At 35.9% G+C, this 19,494-nt stretch overlaps 1 protein-coding gene across 2 annotated transcripts in view; it reads right to left on the reverse strand.

The window, feature by feature from the left end:
* LOC106883643 (uncharacterized) overlaps positions 1–19,494 on the reverse strand; it is a 307,035-nt gene that overhangs the window by 227,557 nt on the left and 59,984 nt on the right. For both annotated transcript variants that reach the window (XM_089357701.1, XM_089357700.1), the window contains exon 2: positions 3,384–3,524. The gene's annotated coding sequence lies outside the window, so the exon portion shown is untranslated. The remainder of the gene's footprint in view (positions 1–3,383; positions 3,525–19,494) is intronic.

Here is a 19,494-nt window from a genome sequence, read left to right on the forward strand (position 1 = left end):
GGTGATGAAAAACAACAGCGATCAAATATTCAGGTTCAAATTTACTAGAAAGAATTTTTTTAAAGTCAATAGATATGTTGTTGTTGGGATTCTCACTGTTCCGCATACATTCCATGAATTTACTTTATATTTTTCCATCCACCCATTTTCTCATTCATTATACCTGGTAAGGTCGTTGAGTAGAGTCCTCAGATACTGTGACCACAGGGTCATATCAGAAACAACCATCATTACAATTTTTGACTGGATTTCCAAGCATAACAACTGAGATTTTGGATATTATCCAACCATCTCCTTCTTGGTTTGCTCCGGCGTCTCCTGCCAGGTGACTCAGCTTGAAGAATCTGTCTTGTGATTCTTTCCAGTGAAACAACCATAGTAAAGAAACTATGATCTCTTAATGTGGAAAGGTAGTAGCTTGATCTGGAGAGACTTCCAGATTTTTGAGCTATGGACCCTGTCAAGTAACATATTTTTAACTTTACTAAAGCCTGTATTAAAGTCATACTCCCAGAATGCCACTGTAAAGAGATGCACTTTAAAACATCATCAGCTAAGTTCAGAAATTTATATATCCTTTATATTAGATAAGTCAATCCATACCATGTCTTCCAAACTTGACAATATCATATCCACTGCTAGTATTTTGAAGCAACACCCACACGTTCACTCCTTTCACATATATTCTCCTGTTCTATGTTTTCAACATAAAAAAAAAGTTACTTCATCATATCTACACACTTCTCAATAGGTTTAAAGTGACTGATAATGACAGTAGGTTACTTGAAGAAAAGAAGAACCAAGGTAGTAGATCTTCAGAGAACATCTAAAAAATGTTGAATGTAGGAACTAAGAGAGTGGTGTAACATATGTAAGTCACAAAGAGTTACAAAGCTTCAGATATCAATGATTTATGGAAAGGAAAATTGTCTACATTTGCACACCTGCTAACTTTCCTCATAGTTATTATTATTTTGAATATTAGGTAAAGCATCAAAGTATATCATTACTAAATGTAGTTTTTCAGAATATGTAAGCAGTATAGCCCATGCTCAGTCTAATCTGTGCTAGCAGTATAACTTATGTTCATAGTCTAAGCCATGTTAGCAGTCTAATCCATGCAAGAAGTCTAAACTATCCATTTTCCATGTTAGTATGAGTCTAACCCATACTAGCATGGAAGATACCCGTAAAAATGGGGGGAAAAAAACACTGAAGAATGTTGAAAGTGTCCTGTGCAGATTCAGTGACAAACACCAAGGTCCTTAGATGAGCAAAGACCACCAGGAAAATATAAGGAGGCAACAGGCTCAGTTCATTGGGCACCATATGAGAAGAAAAAACCTTGACTTGAGCAATTGGTAACAAGAAACTGAAAGGAAGCAAAACCAGGAGAGAGAGAGAGAGAGATGCACCAGCAGCACCCGGCTGGTAGTTATTTATAGCTGAGCAGACCAGTGCAAAGTGAAATAAAGTGACTTGTTCAAGGACACAATGCATTGCCTAGTCCAGGAATTGGATCTATGGTCTTATGATTATGAGTGAATACCCTAACCTTGAGGCCTTGTGCTTTCATGTATTAACAATCATAAGACACTATCAACTGATTTCTATAAATGGCCTGATCAGATTTTGGTGTGTAGCTGGCAGCACCATAGTTATGGAGAATGATAACCAGAATAAATTTTAAAGAACCTTCAGTTTTTCTTTATAATGATTACCATCAGGAATGTAGTATCAGGTTAATGAAAATATGATACAGAAAAAAAAAAGGGGAAAAACAAAAACAACCACCTACAAATGACCAGATGGAATGAGGAATATAAGTAAGAAAGAAGAGGAATTAGAAAAGCAAAATAAGAACTGGATATTAGCGGCATTAAATGTCATTTATAAGAGAAAATATGGGAATAGTTCTTCAATTATTCAAAGAAAAATTATGAATATGAAAAGCAATGAGGTTATGGTACATTCATAGAGAAAGCAATGACAGTTATCTTCTTTCTCTTTTTATGTATGTGTACAAACTGAAAGTACTTCTATACAAAAAGCTTGTTGCTAGGTATTATCAGTTGGTAACCATGAAGACTATTAGGCAGATACACAGATGTCACAGTTGATGTTTGCAGCTAATTCCTCTGAAATTTGACTGTATATCCATTGAAGTAACTATCAAGTTGGATTCTCAATTCTGTTGCAAAGAAATTTCTCAATTAAGACTGATCAAGGAAAGTATTTGTATAGAAGTAAACAAGAAATGAAGAAAGATAAGAACAGATGGAGAAGACTAATTTTGTGGGCCTAGAGAGAGTTTGTGCGATAGGATAGAGAGAGAAAATATCATTCATGTTAAGTATTTCCTCTTGTACAATTAATGGCTTAGGTGAAGGAAATGAACCGAGAGAGCAAACATTACAAAATATAATTCCCACCATACAAAAAAAAAAGCAAACAAAACAAAACAAAACTATGCCATCGTTTTTTTACTTTGAAGGTCAACCTTCATCATCATCAATGCTTTTTAACACTTAGGCACATCATAGTATTGTACAAGTTTTCTCCCCTGTAGCTGCAGGCACATTGTGTGGTATTGAGAGGGGAGAAAACTTGCATGGCGACATGATGTGTCAACAGTATGCTAAAGGTTAATGTTCACATTTCCAAGCTTGCAGGAGTCAGATGAAATTTGTTAAGACATATTTTCTATAGCCAGATGCCCTTCCTGTTGGCAACCCCTATCTGTTTCCAAGCAAGGTAATATTTCCTTATGTGCAGAAAATGTTTTCACAGAAGATGGCAAATGAACAACATTGCTTGTATGATGGTGATGCTTGTTTACAGTTGTTGCCCTATGTCAAGACAGGGACACACCCACATCAGTGCCACATAGCAAGCACTTGTGCTGACACCATGTAAAAAGCACCTGTGCCAATGCCACATCAAGGCACCCAGTACACTGTTGACATTAAGAAGGGCATCCAGCCATAGAAACTATGCTGAAACAAACATTATATACACACACATTTATATATAAAACTGTTTGGCCTATAAAAGCATATAAGTGCACACATACCTACAAACACACAAACTGCCACCACCACTACTACACACACAAACATATGTGAATATGAAGAGAGGATAGAAACATCGTTTGCTACCAGAAATGAGCATTAACTAAGAGGGTATTTTTTCAGTAGGTTTTCTAGCAGATCACAAAAGAACACATTCAACTACATATTACCACATTTGATTAGTCACTCCTATATGTATACATGTACTAATGGAAAATCAGAGAAAGAAAATGGTGGTGGTGGTGGTGGTGGCGGTAGCTGTACTCAAACTTTACAAGTAGTTTTATAAAGGAACTATTATTAATGCCAGACTTCAAGTGTTTAGTGTAGTGTAGTGTAGTGTAGTGTGTATAAGCCTCAACAAAAGAACCATTGTTCTCTCGGTACTTACTTCAGTGACGAATTCAGTTTGGTGGCCTTATTGGTAAAATCCTCCCAGATTGGTGAACTTCTCTGTAAAACGAAAAAAGAGAAAAGAAAACCATTAATAATTGAATTTAATATGTTTTCATTATGACAACAATGTTTACAAATTATATCTTAAGTATGACAACACACACACACATACAAACATGTGCAGACACACGCATGCACACACTCACACTCACACACAATGAGTTTTGTACAAAAGTTTCAGTCAATGAAATTCGCTCACAAAGCACAGGTTAGTCTTGGTTACAGTAAAAGACATTTATCCAAATGGTATCAAATTATGGGATTCTGAATTTATAGGTACTATAATAATAATAATAATCCTTTCTATGAAAAGCACAGGGCTTGAAATTTGGTGGGAAGGGACTAGTCGATTACATCAACTCCAGTGCATCACTGGTACTTAATTTATCAATCTTGAAAGGATGAAAGGCAAAGTCAACCTCAGCAGAATTTGAACTCAGAATGTAGATACAGACGAAATGCTGCTAAGCATTATTGCCTGGCATGCTAATGATTCAGTCAGCTTGCTACCCTAATAATAATCATAACAGTAATAATAATAATATTAACGAGAACAACAACAACAACAACAATAGTATATAATTGTGATAAAATATGTTGTATGTGACAAATTTTACAGCTCATGAAAAGTCACAAAATTCTCTGAAATTACGCAGTGCTCAGTATATCAAAATCGATTGCTGGAGATTAATTACCAAGAAATTGAATGATAATGTGCAATGGGGCTGAACTCAAAATCATGTGGTTGAGAAGTGAGTTTCTTAACTACAGTGCTATGTATGCACCTCACACACACACACACACACACACACACACACACACACACATACACACACACAGATAGATAGAGGGAGAGAGGTTGATATCATGGCCATCTGGCATATATCAGACTGGCAGACCGATTCCTGCTGGTGATTGCATTTACTTATTTTCCTTTACCCCTCAATATACTTTGAGGGTGGTGGTGTCTATGTTGCTTTTCAAGGGATCAATAAGCATTAAGGATGCTGAAATAATGGTGAACTGCAACTGGAAGAGAGCAGTAATTTAAGGATAAAACTCCTTAATTTCCAGCCGAATATCAATGCAATAATCACTATTCACCAAATACATATTCAACATTAAACTATTAGCATTCAGATTATTCTGTCAAATATAAAAAAAGGTAAAGACCCCGTTCGGTCATGAATGACCATGGGTTTGCACCTAGAAAGTTACCCTCCAAGGCACAAGTCCGGGCAAGGTTGTTTTATGGAAGGCCAGCAGTCGCCCATGCATATCAGCCTCCCCTCTCCATGCCACCAGTGTTATCCAAGGGAAAGGCAAAGGCCGATACAGTTTGGCACCAATGACATTGCAACTCATTTCTACAGCTGAAAGGACTGGAGCAACATGAAATAAAGTGACTTGCTCAAGGACACAACACACAGCCCGGTCCAGGAATCAAACTCACTACCTCATGATTGTGAGCCCAACACTCTAACCACTGAGCCATAATACTTATTAATTCACTTTGATTTGAATTAATTATGCATTATCTTGCAGCTTTGCAATTTCAATAATGTAATTGTATATTTTCATAATGACATTGTTAGGTAGGTGTGAGAGGCCAGAACTGGCCAGTTTGAACATAAAACAGGTAGAAAATTTGGGGCTGGATACATTTAAATGGTCTAAATGCTAAAGGGTTAAATATTCTGATTATATCACCATAATGTGACTGAATTTTTAGGGTTCTTTTCAGTTTTGTTAAGAATTTTCATTAAATTTCTTTAAATATTACTTATTAAAAATTATCAATAACACAAAAGGAATTATTGTTTATTAGTAATTTTACATGACAGGGATTCATAAGTTATCAAATGATTCCATGTAGGGGTCAGTCATATAAAAATTTTGCTGCTCCTTGGTTTAGAATTAAGATGGGCCCTGAAAAGCAAATGTATTTTCCATATATGTCACAGATTCTCCCATTTTAGACGATGTATGAGGGTTCTACAAGTTCTTGCTGAACAACCACACAGATGTTTTGTTTATAGTGATCAAATGTTTGTGTTCACGTAAGCTCACTTCCTCCATCAAATCAACATTACCTGTCATCAGGACATATATGTGCATGTACTTGTGTGTATGTGTGTGTGTGTGTGTGTGCAAGTGTGGACAGGCAGCGTCTTTGCTTTGCAACCTGACACTAAAACATGCCCGGCCACTGTGCTGTTTGTTTTTCAAAGGACAAAGGTAAAATATCACTTTACTTGGAAACAAGTGAGTGTTGGGGATAGGAAAAGCATCCAGCCAGTCGAAGAAAATTGGCTCCAACAAATTTTTGCTTGATTCATACAAGCATGGAAATGTGGACACTAAAACGATGATGATGATGATGATATATTTGACAAAAACTTCTAGACAAGGATGTCAACAGGTCAATGGGATAAAGGCATCTACTGAAAACAGTTTGCATGCCAGTACCAGACTGAGTAGGATATCTGTAGGAAGAAGATAAGGTAGTAGACATACCAAGCTGTATAGCATGCATGCGTCTGTCTGTATGTATTTATATGTGTCTAAGTATGTTTATATATATATATATATATATATATATATATATATATGCATGTGTGTGTGTACGTGTACAAGCAAGCATTCGTATAGGAGCCAGCTGGAGAGTAATGTATGCATTTAAGCAAACATGACTATCATGATGATAGAAGTTACAGACCCCAGATGGTTATCAGTGAATTACTAAAACAGTTTTTTATATTTCATGAGTCAAACTATAACCTTAAGTTGATGTAAATTTAACTATCAGTTATTAAGAATCGAAAAATATTACACACTCACACACACACATGTGTGTCCTTTCATTGGTTAAGAAGAGAAAACTGCAACAAGTTCAACAATAAACCAATAAAATATTTACATTTGCACAATTTATAAAGGAACCAAACATAGGAATAGGTAGCGGTTTTATTCTATTTTTAAAAACCATCGAATTATTAGTACTTTTAATCGGTGACACTCCCTACTGACTTCAGGAAGAGTGTGGGTGTAAATGGGGAGTGTAATAGCCAAGACTTTCCTCAGAAATATTATCAGCAGACATGGCTGTGGTTGAGAAGCTTGCTTCCCAATCATGGTTTCAGGTTCAACTCCACTGTGTAGCATCTTGTGCAAGTGTCTTCTACTATAGATCTAGGCTGACCACTGTCTTGTCAGCAGACGGAAACTGAAAGAAGCTTTGTTGAATATATGCATGTGTGCAAGTCATTTTACTACTTCATTTACAATTGTTTCATTATATCATGATAAGATGAAACAATTGTAAATCAAAGTAATAAAATGACTAACTCACTCCATTCTTATTTCACACACACACACACACACACACACACACACATATATAAAATCAAAGGTAGAACATACAATGTATTATTATATATGCACATAAAGGTGGTGAGCTCGCAAAGTCATTAACATGCTGGACAAAATGCTTAGTAGTATTTCATCTGTCTTCAGATTCTGCTGAGGTCAACTTTGCCTTTTGTCTTTTCACAATTGATAAAATAAGTACTAGCTATACACTGGGGTAGATGTCATTGACTAGTTCCTTCCCACAAAATTTCAGGTTTTGTACCTATAGTAGAATGGTATGTATGCGATTTAGCCTGAGCTTAGTAATAATGATCAAAAGTGTTTCAGCCTTAACTGTCATCTCTGTTTTGTTGTTTATATATTTGAGACATTATTTAATAAATCCTTACTCCTTCTCTTTAAGGATAGGAGGATGTAATTTAGGAGAACTTGCTATTTCTAGCAGGTCAAGTTACTGCATAAAGACTCCCTCCCTTGCGTGTGTGTGTGTGTGTTTGTTTGGCATATTTAGTTGCAGCAGCTAAATAATATGAGAGGTGACTGCATCTAAGAAATGTACTCCTTGCATGACTAAATGGTTATTGCAATTAGGGTGTCAAATTATGGAATTCTGAATTTATAGACACAATAACAATAATGATGATGATGATGATGAGAACAACAAGAGTATAGAATTGTGATAAAATATAATGCTGTATGTGATGAATTTTACACCTTGTGGAAAAAAGTAACAAAATTCTCTGAAATTATGCAGAGTTCAGTATATTAAAATCAATTGCTGGAGATTAATTACCAAGGAATCGAATGATAATCAGGTTAAGCAACTTTTAAGTGTAGAGGTTCAGAAGAAAATGAGTGGCTGTGTGGTAAGAAGTTTGTTTCCAAACCACTAAAGAAACTAGCAATGGGACAGAATCTGAAACCATGTGACTGGTAAGCAAACTTCTTAATACAGCCATGCCTACTGTCTTAGAAATAACAAAAAAAAAGGGAAGGGCACCTGTACCTATAAGGCATGCCAGTACACACACACACACACATATATATATATATATATATATATATATATATATATATATAGCTGTGCAATCAAGATGCTTGCTTACCAACCATCTGGTCTCAAGTTCAGTCCCACAGTGTCTTATTATAATGGTGGGCTGACCAAAGCTTTGCAAGTAGATTTGGTGGATGGAAACTAAAAGAAGCCCATGTATGTGTGAGTAGCCTAGTCTTGACAGCACATGATGGTTGTAAAAAAGCATTGTTGTCATACAAGAAATGGTTGTTTCCTGTTTTCCATGTAAAACATGTCTGCCCATAGGGAAAACATACCAAGGTTGGAAACAGGTGAGAAGAAATGAGCTTATCTTATATATATATATATATATATATATATATATATATATATATATATATATATATATCAATTAGAAAATGGAGGATAATATGCTGAACCCAACTACTTGCAGACAGTGTATCCCGTTGAATTCATTAATTTAATTCATAGCTAAAGTGACAAAAACAGAAAAAACCCAAAGTACAGGTGTTTATGACAAACCATGTTATTTTACCAACCGGGTTTACATATAGAAGTACAAAGTACATAAGAAATTAGAGAATGAACAGAAGTAAATTTGGGGTAAAACCTCCACTTTTACCTGCTCCCATTTATTGCACTTGGTATAACACTAGTGTAGCAATAATTGGGTACCCTCCCAGCAGTATATTGGATAGATACTATCCCTTAGTGGGTTGAACCCTCAACCCCTAACTCTCTCGCACTATATATATATATATACACACACACACACACACATTTATTGACTATATATATATTAGTCAATTCATATAAACGAGTAAAATTAATGGTCAACAAGAGGACGTGCACAAGATATATATATATCAGCTTGACGCTCAGTGTAAAGAGAGAGCTTGACGCTCAGTGTAAAGAGAGAGCTTGACGTTTCGAGTATAGCTCTTTGTTGGAAAGAAGAAAGGGAAAAGTCCAAAGAAGGAAAAGAAATCTCTGGTGACACGTAGAAGGCACTCAGTACACTCTGTGGTGGAGTGGTTGGTGTCAGGAAAGAACATCCAGCTATAGAGACCAAGCAAAATCAGACTGGAGCCTGGTGCAACTCTTCCGCTTGCCAGTTCCACTCAGACTGTCTAATCTACTAATCTATGCCAGTATGGATAACAGACAACAAAATGATGATATATATATATATATATATATATATATATATATATATATATATATATATATAGATAGATAGATAGATAGATAGATATACACACAGAGAGAAAAAAATCAGAGCCATGAGATGATAGAAGATTTAACTTAATAGAGCTATGATCATTCATCTAAATGAAAATGAGTGAATAGAAGAGATTCACAAAGAAAGATAATTGCATCACTTGTGTAATGTTCCGATGAATTCAAAAAAACAACAACAGTTCAGTATTGTATATGACAACAACAGCAATACAGTTAGAAAACAAACGAGAGAATCCTCACCCCCCCCCCTCCACTACCACTACCACCACCACTACAACAACAAAGCTTAGAACACTTAAAACCTTACTGAAGTGAGACAAAAAGTAGAACAACCCTATTGCTATATGACAAATATAAAATGAAACATAAGGGAGAATTCCTACATGAGTCACGCAGACAAAACACGCTATGATCGAGTGGAGTAATCCTCCAAATCTATTTAACTCCAAAGCACAAATGGTAAACTGGTTGAGGGGTGGTGGAACCCTGTGAAAAATGATGACAAAACATCGATGATGATTCAACAAAAATTAATTAGTCTTTAAGTACAAGATATGTTTGTATTTATTTATTTATATATATTTTTTAATATTTGTCCCCCCCCCCTACCATTTCTTACAAGTTCATAGCATAAAAGTCAAGGATTTAGATTTATTTTTCGAAAGGAATGAGTAAATAACAAAACCAAATCAACATTACATGGTGTTTTTTGTTTTTTTTAAATTCCTCAAACTCGTATTTCTTTCATAAGCACCCATCTTACATTTTTCTTTTTCTGGTTCCTTTAAATTACATTTATTCAGTTCTTTCCTCTAAATTTCCAAATTGAATACCACATTATAATAGAAATCTAAAAATGAGAGGAATGTGTAAAAACGAAAGAAGCAACAATATAATAGTAGTGGCAGTAGTAGTAGTAGTAGTAAGGCATTAACGTCCATGTATTTCCATCCTAAACTACTTTCAATCATAAGGTGGTTGATTGGAAAAGTCATTTGGAACATCTTACTACAATGCATTGTTGCATTTGTTCTAACAAGGATTGTAAAACTGAACTAATTTCTTTCAAAATGAGTTTTGTTAAGTAGTTTTACATGTTCAGGCATGGCTGTGTGATAAGAAGCTTGCTTCCTAACTACATGGTTCCGAGTTCAGTCCCACTGTGTGTCACACCTTGGGCAAGTGTCTTTTACTATAGCCTCGGCAACCAAAGCATTGAGTGAATTTGGTAGACGGAAACTGAAAGAAGCTTGTCTTGCATGTCTATGTATGTGTGTGTCTGTGTTTGTTCCCCCACCACTGCTTGACAACTGGTGTTGGTGTGTCTGCATCCCTGTAACTTAGTGGTTTGACCAAAGGGACAGATAAAATAAGTACCATGCTTTTTGGAAAAACAAGTCCTGGGGGTCGATTCATTTGACTAAAAATTCAAAGCAGTGCCCCAGTATGACCACAATCTACTGACTGAAACAAGTAGGAAAAAAAAAATCTATTTTCAGAAATAAGAGCTGAAGATTTGGCATTCACACTCCACAGCCCTGGTACCAGCCTAGTGCTAGTCACAGGACTCTCTCTTTTCCTGGTTGTCATATTCTGAATGTTTCACTGGGTTTAACCCTTTAATATTCAGATTATTCTGTCAAATGGAAATGCTTTGAATTAATTATGCATCATTTTGTAACTCTGAGCTTCCAATGATGTGATTGTTTATTTTTAGAATGACATTGTAGGTTAGGAGTATGAGGCCAGATTTAGCTGGTTTGAATATTAAAAAAATGTTGTACATTTGGGCCAGATATGGCCAGTTTAAATGTTTAAAGGGTTACACCAAAGTAAATTTTTTAAAGGGCTATTGCTGTTCATGTCCAGTTCCAGGTCAGTCCTAATTCAGCAAACCCATAATCAAAAGTGCTGTTGCTGCCTTTCTTTTCCTTTGTTTCTTATATTTTTTCTTTGTAACCTTATAACTACATTATTAACAATGTCTCTTTTCAAGAATCTAATGTGATTTGAGGGAGACTTGGTTGCTTTTTCTAGCCATTTGAATAACCACATAGTCTTCTACAGTTATTTGATGTTGGGTCATGTGTCTAAATGTTCATGACTGTTTAGATATGTAATTAAAAGAGGTCAAGTGAGTTTGGAGAAAGCGTGACCTCTGCCCCTTGCATGTCTAAGTGGTCTTTTGATATTTAGGCTTATTAATCGTCTCTACATGCTTGCTGCTGCAGTTGTTGTTTAGCCCCAGGCTGACCCTGATCAGGAAAACCTATGATTGAAGGAATTCCAACCATAACCATCCTGTCTTTTTCCTATATGCAAGGAAACCTATGACCCCTTTATTTAACCCATTTGATACCAAACTGCACAAGACTCCCCATGGATATGTTCCAAATTCCAGCTTAACAATGATAAAGTTATTTTACTAAGTTCTTCTGATAAGGTTGGACATTTGGACCAATTTAAATGCTAAATGGTTAAGGATCAAAAGGCCAAGAAAGCACCTGTGTCAACCTGTAACTAATAGGGTCACCTAAAACAACCAGTTCTTTTGTACTATAGGTACAAGACCTGAAATTTTAGTGGAGGGAGCTGACTGATTCCATTGGTCCCAGCACTCAACTGGTACTTTATCAACCCAGAAAAGAGAAAAGGCAAAGTCAACCTTGGTGACATCTGAACTCAGAATGTAAAGCCAGAAAAATATGCCGCTGAGCATTTTTCCGACAGGTTAACGATTCTACTAGCTTGTCGCCTTACCTAAAATAAATAGCAAAAGCAAGGTCCATACAACCAAGCCATCTTCAATTACAAGTGACAGCTGTAGTAGTAGTAGTAATAACTGCAATTCATATATTTCAAAAGGATTTCTTAACATCCACCTACACACACATGTAATCTATTAATTGAGTTTACAAATATAATTCTTATACAAGGCTTTTAACACAATCGTATTATCCATCATACGAGTCCTGTCTACCATCTGCCACCATAGTGTGGTACATTACAGCCCTCTAAAATTCCAACACTAACATCAATGTGTTTGTTATGTAGGTAGAAAATCAAACATTAAGAACAAAGAGTGTGTGCGTATGAGTATACACACACACACATATATTATATATATATATATATATTCAGTTATATTGATCCAGAACTTCAGTAGTATTTTATTTTATCAATAACTCCCATGCACCTCAGCCAGATCGAACACAAAAAAAAGTTTCCTTTGACTCTGGTGAAATTTGAATTCAGACTGTAAAACATGGGTTCTCAACTAACAAGCTGCAGATCAGAACCAAGCGACACAGAAAGAATAAATTTTAAATTTTACTTTATAGACTATTACAGTCTGCAAGTTTTTTTTTTCTTTTTTACCATTGAATTTGTATTGTAAATATAATATTTTACATATCTTTTAACTCTTACTTATTTCAGTTATTAGACTGTGGCCATGCTGGGGTACAGCCTTGAAGAATTTTTAGTCAAATGAATAGACCCCAATGTATTTTGTTTAAAGTCTGGTACTTATTCTATTGGTTTCTTTTTGCCAAACCATCAAGTTAGCAGGATGTAAACACACCATCACCAGTTGTGTGGTGGTGGACAAACACAAACCTCTCTCTCACATATATATATGCACACACACACACACACACACACACACACACACACACACACACACAAACATCAAATCCATACACAAGGTTTTAGTTGCCTGAGGCTATTAGTAGCCCAAGGTGCTACACAGTAGGACTGAACTTAGGACCATGAAGTTGGGAAGCAAACTTCTTATCACACTACCAGGCCTGTGTGTGTGTGTGTGTGTGTGTGTGTGTGTGTGTGTGTGTGTGTGTGTGTGTGTGCGTGTGTGCGTGTGTGTGTGTGTGTGTGTGTGTGTGTGTGTGTGTGTGTGCGTGTGTGTTCTATGCATTGCTCGACTTGCAAAAAAGCAGGAACCAAATATCTCGCAAATAATATCATAACATGATGAAAAAAAAAAAGAACATGCAAGAAAAAGATTGGATGGTCACAGTTGGAATGCTTTTGATCATAACTCCGCTCAGTCAAAGGCTGACCTCAGACTTAACAACGACAATAACAGGCTGTGAATAAAAATCAATACAGCTTTGTTTGCTCAACTGATTTTGGACAGGGGATATAGAGAGGACTTGTACTCAACTCATTTCTCTAACTCCACACCCACCACCTCATATTTCCTATACAACACACACACACATACACAGATACACACACATACACACAAGCTATTCCTTACTTTCCTACTACAGAGCCTCTAAATGGTTACACAATATGCTAAAAATAGCATCCCAAATCTCCCTCGAATCATACACACACACATAAACAAATGTTAAAATATGCACACCAGTGTTATATACAAACATGCACCTCTGTCATTTGAAAGACTTCATGTAACCAGGTCTGGGCTGTTTATTATTCGATAGACTTAGAGATTATTACTTTGCTTGGAAACGAGTAAGGGTTGGTGTCAGGAAAGATATTCAACCATATAAAAGCTGCCTCAATGAATTCTGTCTGACCCATTAAGCTATGTAAGCATGGAAATGAGAGTGTTCACACATACACACCAGAAATAAATAGACATCCCTCATTATATGTAAGCACTAGTCATTAGTATGATACCCAAATGCATTGAATCATTAAGAACTGCAGAAAGCATGTATAGTAAATACTAAGTTAAGTATTTAAATACATCAAGTGACATTTTGCTTCTGGAAATAAATCTTACAAAAATGATGGTGCATATACATACGAACATTATATAATTATACATACACAGACAGGCATATAGATAGGTAGATAGACAGATAAACAGACAGAGTGAAAAAGAGAGAAGAAACTTCATATGCTATCAATACTTATCCCCTCTTTTGTAGAGTATTTCATTCCTCTTATTTCAGAAACAAAGTTTCTTATCATAAAAAAAAGGACATGTTAGATGTGATCCTGGGTTTGCAGAACATAGGCCAAAGAAAAAAAAATTGAAAAGGGATGGTCACAATAGGAATGCCATTGATCATAGATCTTCTCAATTGGAGTTGAGCTGGGCTTAAACAACAACATTGACATCAATCCATACTGATTCCTGCCCCACATTAACAACCACTTCCATCACACCACATACATATAAGATAATTCTTTACCCCTCTTTCTTTTATTCAGTTGCCATTTCTTCTTTTTATCTCCTGCCACCACTGTCACCACCACCACCACCACTGTTAGAATGCACTGTCATCCCCAAGTGAAACACCACCGACCCACTCCGATACACATACTCGACCCCCTCACCTGCAAGCACATCCCACCCTGTCACTCACATCACATTACTAGAAGCACGTGCCTGCAGAGATCTTGGTATGTGCATTGGATGTATCATTTCTGCCATTGTATTATGTAACACATATATATATATATATATATATGTATATATATATATATATAGTGAGAGAGAGGTGAGGAAGAGATGACAGAGTGAGAGAGAGGTGAGGAAGAGATGACAGAGTGAGAGAGAGAGGGGTAGTAAACCTTATGAGATGAAACAAAATCAATATTAAAAGCCTCTCTGACAACTAGCACCTTATTACGTCAAGCCAAGGGCTGCTGGGATAGCAATGTGGAATGGGTGAGTAGGGAATATTAGAGATGTTGATGATGAACACCTAATAGTAATAAAACACATGTACACAATATATATGTGTGTGTGTGTGTGTGTGTGTGTGTGTGTGTGTGTGTGTGTGTGTGTGAACTTTACAAGCTATCAGTATATATTTTTTTTCAGGTGGATTCCATTCTTCTTATTTCGAAACTTAGATTTCCTGACATAGATCTGTGACGAGAGAGAGAGAGAGAACTAGAGTAATACAGTGTATAGAGAGAGCAAGTGAATAAGTAGAGTGTAGAACATGAAAGAAGGAAGAGAGAAAGACAAGGGCTGGTGGAAAAAAAGAGTAAGAGATATACATAGAGATTGAGACACAGAGTTAACGAGGGAGTATGGAAAAATAAAGAGAGATTGGGCGGCGGCGGTTTAGTGGTGGTGCTGTACTAGCTTCTGCATTCTTTGGTTTCTGACATAAAAATGCATTGAAAATAGCTTGTGGGAGAAAGTGGGGGGTGGGGGTAGGAGCAGAGAAAGTGTGTGGGGGGGGGGGGTTGCAGCAATTGCATCAGAGCAGATAAAAACCACTGCAGCAGCTGATCAGTCACTTAAAGAATGCAGCTGGATTTCAACGGTGACGGCAGGAGAGGAGCGAGAGAGCAGTGGTGGGGGGGGGGGCAGGTGCAATGGTACTGATGAAAGCAGAAATGACAGATAACTGCACTTAAAACTACAAAGTCTGAGATGGCTGGTTCATACGATACGGAATCATCAACAGGTCTTCATCACCGTCACCATCACCATCCCCCCCCCACACACATTGATTGGTTGTTTAATTAATTGGCCAACATGGTGCTACTATATAGTCAAGTGTAATTGGTGATCTGGAGAGATCTGAAGTTAGCTGAAGATTTTGTTTTGCTAATCTCATCACAAAAAGAAGAGTGCACGTGTGTGACCGTGTGTATGGGAGGGGGGATATGAAGATTTTGGTTATGGTACTATAACCTACTAGAAGACATAGTACATCCATGAATGAGAAATCTGCCATACATGCATGCATACATGTGCACCCATGGTAAATTCACAGACTTCTTTTTTTTTTTTAAATGAAGAATTTATAAAGTGATTTGCTATCAAACAAAACCAGATATGAATTACACTGTTTTCTCTTATTCAAAGTCTTTGAGAACATTAAACCTTTTGTTATGAGATCACATTTCTGTTGAAATACACTGCTTCTATTTCACTTTAGTTTGAAAATCATCAAGAATTAAATAAAATAACTTTAATCACTATTAAGCTGATGTTTGGAACATGAATTAAAATGAAATTTAATGGAAATTTTAATTTAGGTCACTTTAAAACAGATGAAATCTGGTGCCAACGTCTTTAGAATGTGACCAGATTCATACATGTCCCTCTGTATATGAACTTTTGGTACACTATACACCTACTACTAGAATCAGCATTTCTTGCTACAAATTGAACTTTATGTCAGTGCCATGTAAAAAGGACTAGTGTTAGCACCACATAGAATTGCTTATGCTAGTACCATGTTGAAAGTACCCAGCACACACTGTAAAGTGGTTGGCATTAGAAAGGGCATCCAACCACAGAAACCAAGCCATATCACACTGGAACCTGGTGCAGCTCTCTGGTTTGCCAGCTCTGGTCAAACTGACTAACCCATGCTAGCATAGAAAACAGATGATATATATATATATATATATATATATGCACACGCACATATATATATACATACACATACATTCATAGATATACATACACACATGTAATATGATCATATATGTAAATATTTACAAAGTGGAGATGGTTTGAGAGGTGAACAATAAAGGAAATGGGTGAGTTAGAGAGCAGAGACAGCAAGGAGTGGAAGTAAGAGGTAACAAGAGATAGGAAGTAAGATAAGGACATGGTTTGAGAGATGGAGCAGATAAATGAGAGAGAGAGAGAGAGAGAGAGAGAGAAAATATGCAAGCTGACGAGTGAGAGAACGAGATAATTTGAGAAGGTGGATGAGAGAACAGGAAAAAATTTTTAGATAAAAGGCAAGATCAATAGATGAGTACCAATACAGCTGATTGTATCTGATTGATTTTGACTTTGATGTTCAAAACCCAAATGAGACAACTAAATAAATAAAGTCTGATGTAATGCTATATAGAAAATTTTTTAAAAGTTCAAACAGGTGAAAAGATGCCTCATTAGATATACCTGAATGACCAAAACTAGGTACATGGTATTGCAGGATGTGATTGCAAAGTGGTTGTAGTGCAAGTTATATATACATCTATATACATATATATCATAAAATTATACATCTCAAAATGTATATGTATAGATAAGTAGGTATACACATAATGATGCAATTATTGTAATATATGTGCTTGTACATGTGTGTATACACACACAGGATTATACAAGATATAATTGTATATGTTTGTGCATGTGTGTGTGTGTGTGTGTGTGTGTGTATGTAAAAGTACAAATGAAATGACATAATTAATCCTTTAACATTTAAACCAGTCATGGCTCGTCAAATAGTCTCTGAGTTTATGCTCGAACCAGCAAGATCTGACCTATCACACCTACCCTACAATGTCATTCTAAAAATAAACAATCTCATCACCAAAATCTTGAAGCTATGAAATAATTTATGATTGATTTTTTAAAAATCTGAGTGAGCATTAGATTAATCTGAATGCTAGAGTTACACACACATATATAGAGAGAGAATAATGTACATGTAAAGATATATACAATACAATTACAGCTCTCTCTTTATCTCTCTCTCTGTATATATCTATGTACACACTCACACGCACAAGAAGGAGACCCACCATGTAGACAAGTTTCATATGTTCATTGCTCTGCTGTTGGTCCTTTTATTTTTCCCAATTTTTCCATGTCTAAGTATTATATATCATACATGTATATACTGTACAAATATATATATATATATATATATAATGACTTTTATTTACTTCAATCAATATGGGAAAATAATGAAATATATAATTTGAATATATTTGAATTTATACTTCAAACTTTACAGTGTGATGGTAGTAGTGATGATACAAATTGATGATAGGGACTAAACAATTAGCTATAAATAATTTATAATTAAAGCATCTTAAGACAAGTCATAAATGAGAAAGCTATAACAAAAAAAAAAGAGAGAGCATGTTTAACAGAGTGAGAATGGATGAAAAGGTAATAATACTAAAGAGAGATAAAAAGAGAGAGACTAAATAGAGAAGGCAGAAGGGAACAAGGGAAAGAGAGACCAAATAGGAGAGAGAAAGTGAGACAAACAAAAGCAGCATACCATTATAGAAATAAAGAGAAGTGATGCAAATTTGATGAGAGAAATGAAGGAGATTAACTCTTTTAATAGTGACCTACTTGTACTAAATTGTTTGTCTGAATTAAGGTTTTCTCATACAATGAAGGATAGATAATTCGAGATTCCAATCATTAAATACCAGCATCTCATCTCATCTCTACTTAGCTCATTTAATCCTTGGCGGGCTGGAGGGGGGTGGGGGCAGAGTTCTTCTCAAGCACGCTTGTGTCAGAGAGGCAAATGTCTCCAATTGATCTGGCTGGGCAACCAAGCAAAACCAACCAAACGCATGATTGTTATCCAACCATCTTGCTCATGATCTGCCCACTTGGTCTCCTGCCAGTTAGCTTTACCTGTAAAACCTGTCCAGCAATTCTTTTCCGTGGCATTCTTACCACATGACCACAGAATCAAAGCTATTCAGATTAATCGAAGAATTTGCAGCTCCACTTGGAGCACCTCTCTGATCACCAAGCCCCACACACCATCAAGTAATGTTACTCCAAAGACCCTTCAGAGGAACCCCATTTTGGCCACTTATATTCATGAATGCTAAAGAGTTACACACACACACACACATATTATATATATATATATATATATATATATATATATATATATATATATATATATATATGCCACTCTAATATCTTAATTATGTTGGTTTAAGATTTTAGCATGACGTCAATAATTTCATGGGAGGAGGGCTAAGTCAGTTACATCAACCCCAATGCCCAACTGGCATTTATTTTATTGATCCTAAAAGGATGAAAGGCAAAAATCAACCTTGGTAGAATTTGAACTCATATGTAAAAACGGGTGAAATGCTGCTAAACATTTTTTGTCTGGTGTGCTAACAGTTCAGCCAGTTTGCTGTCTTTAGTATGTTAATATATTGAAAATTAATTGGGACAAAGAAATCTAATTATTAGGAATATAGTAAGGGAAGGGCCAAAGGATATATTTAACTGAATGTAAGACAAAGGAGATAAGACAGCAGCCTAGCTATCTGGTTCTACCATAAATGGGATGGACAAGCAAAGGCGAGGTTAATGCAGAGAGAGCGAGAGAGAAAGAGAGATAGAGAGAAAGAGGGTATTGTATGCTAACGCAGTATAAGAATAGATTCAAAACAAAGTCAACAATAATAAAAGACTGCAGCAGAAAGACATTTATCAATAAAGCAATAATAATATGCTAGGCCAAAAGCACTTTAAACACAACAGACCAGCTAACTATATTATATATCTATATCACCATCTTTGTTTTATTGTCCTTTTTTTCCAATTTTGCATGGGTCAGAAGA

This window comes from Octopus bimaculoides, chromosome 9 (genome assembly GCF_046866305.1).
Source record: "Octopus bimaculoides isolate indiv1 chromosome 9, ASM4686630v1, whole genome shotgun sequence".
NCBI classification, from domain to species: domain Eukaryota; kingdom Metazoa; phylum Mollusca; class Cephalopoda; order Octopoda; family Octopodidae; genus Octopus; species Octopus bimaculoides.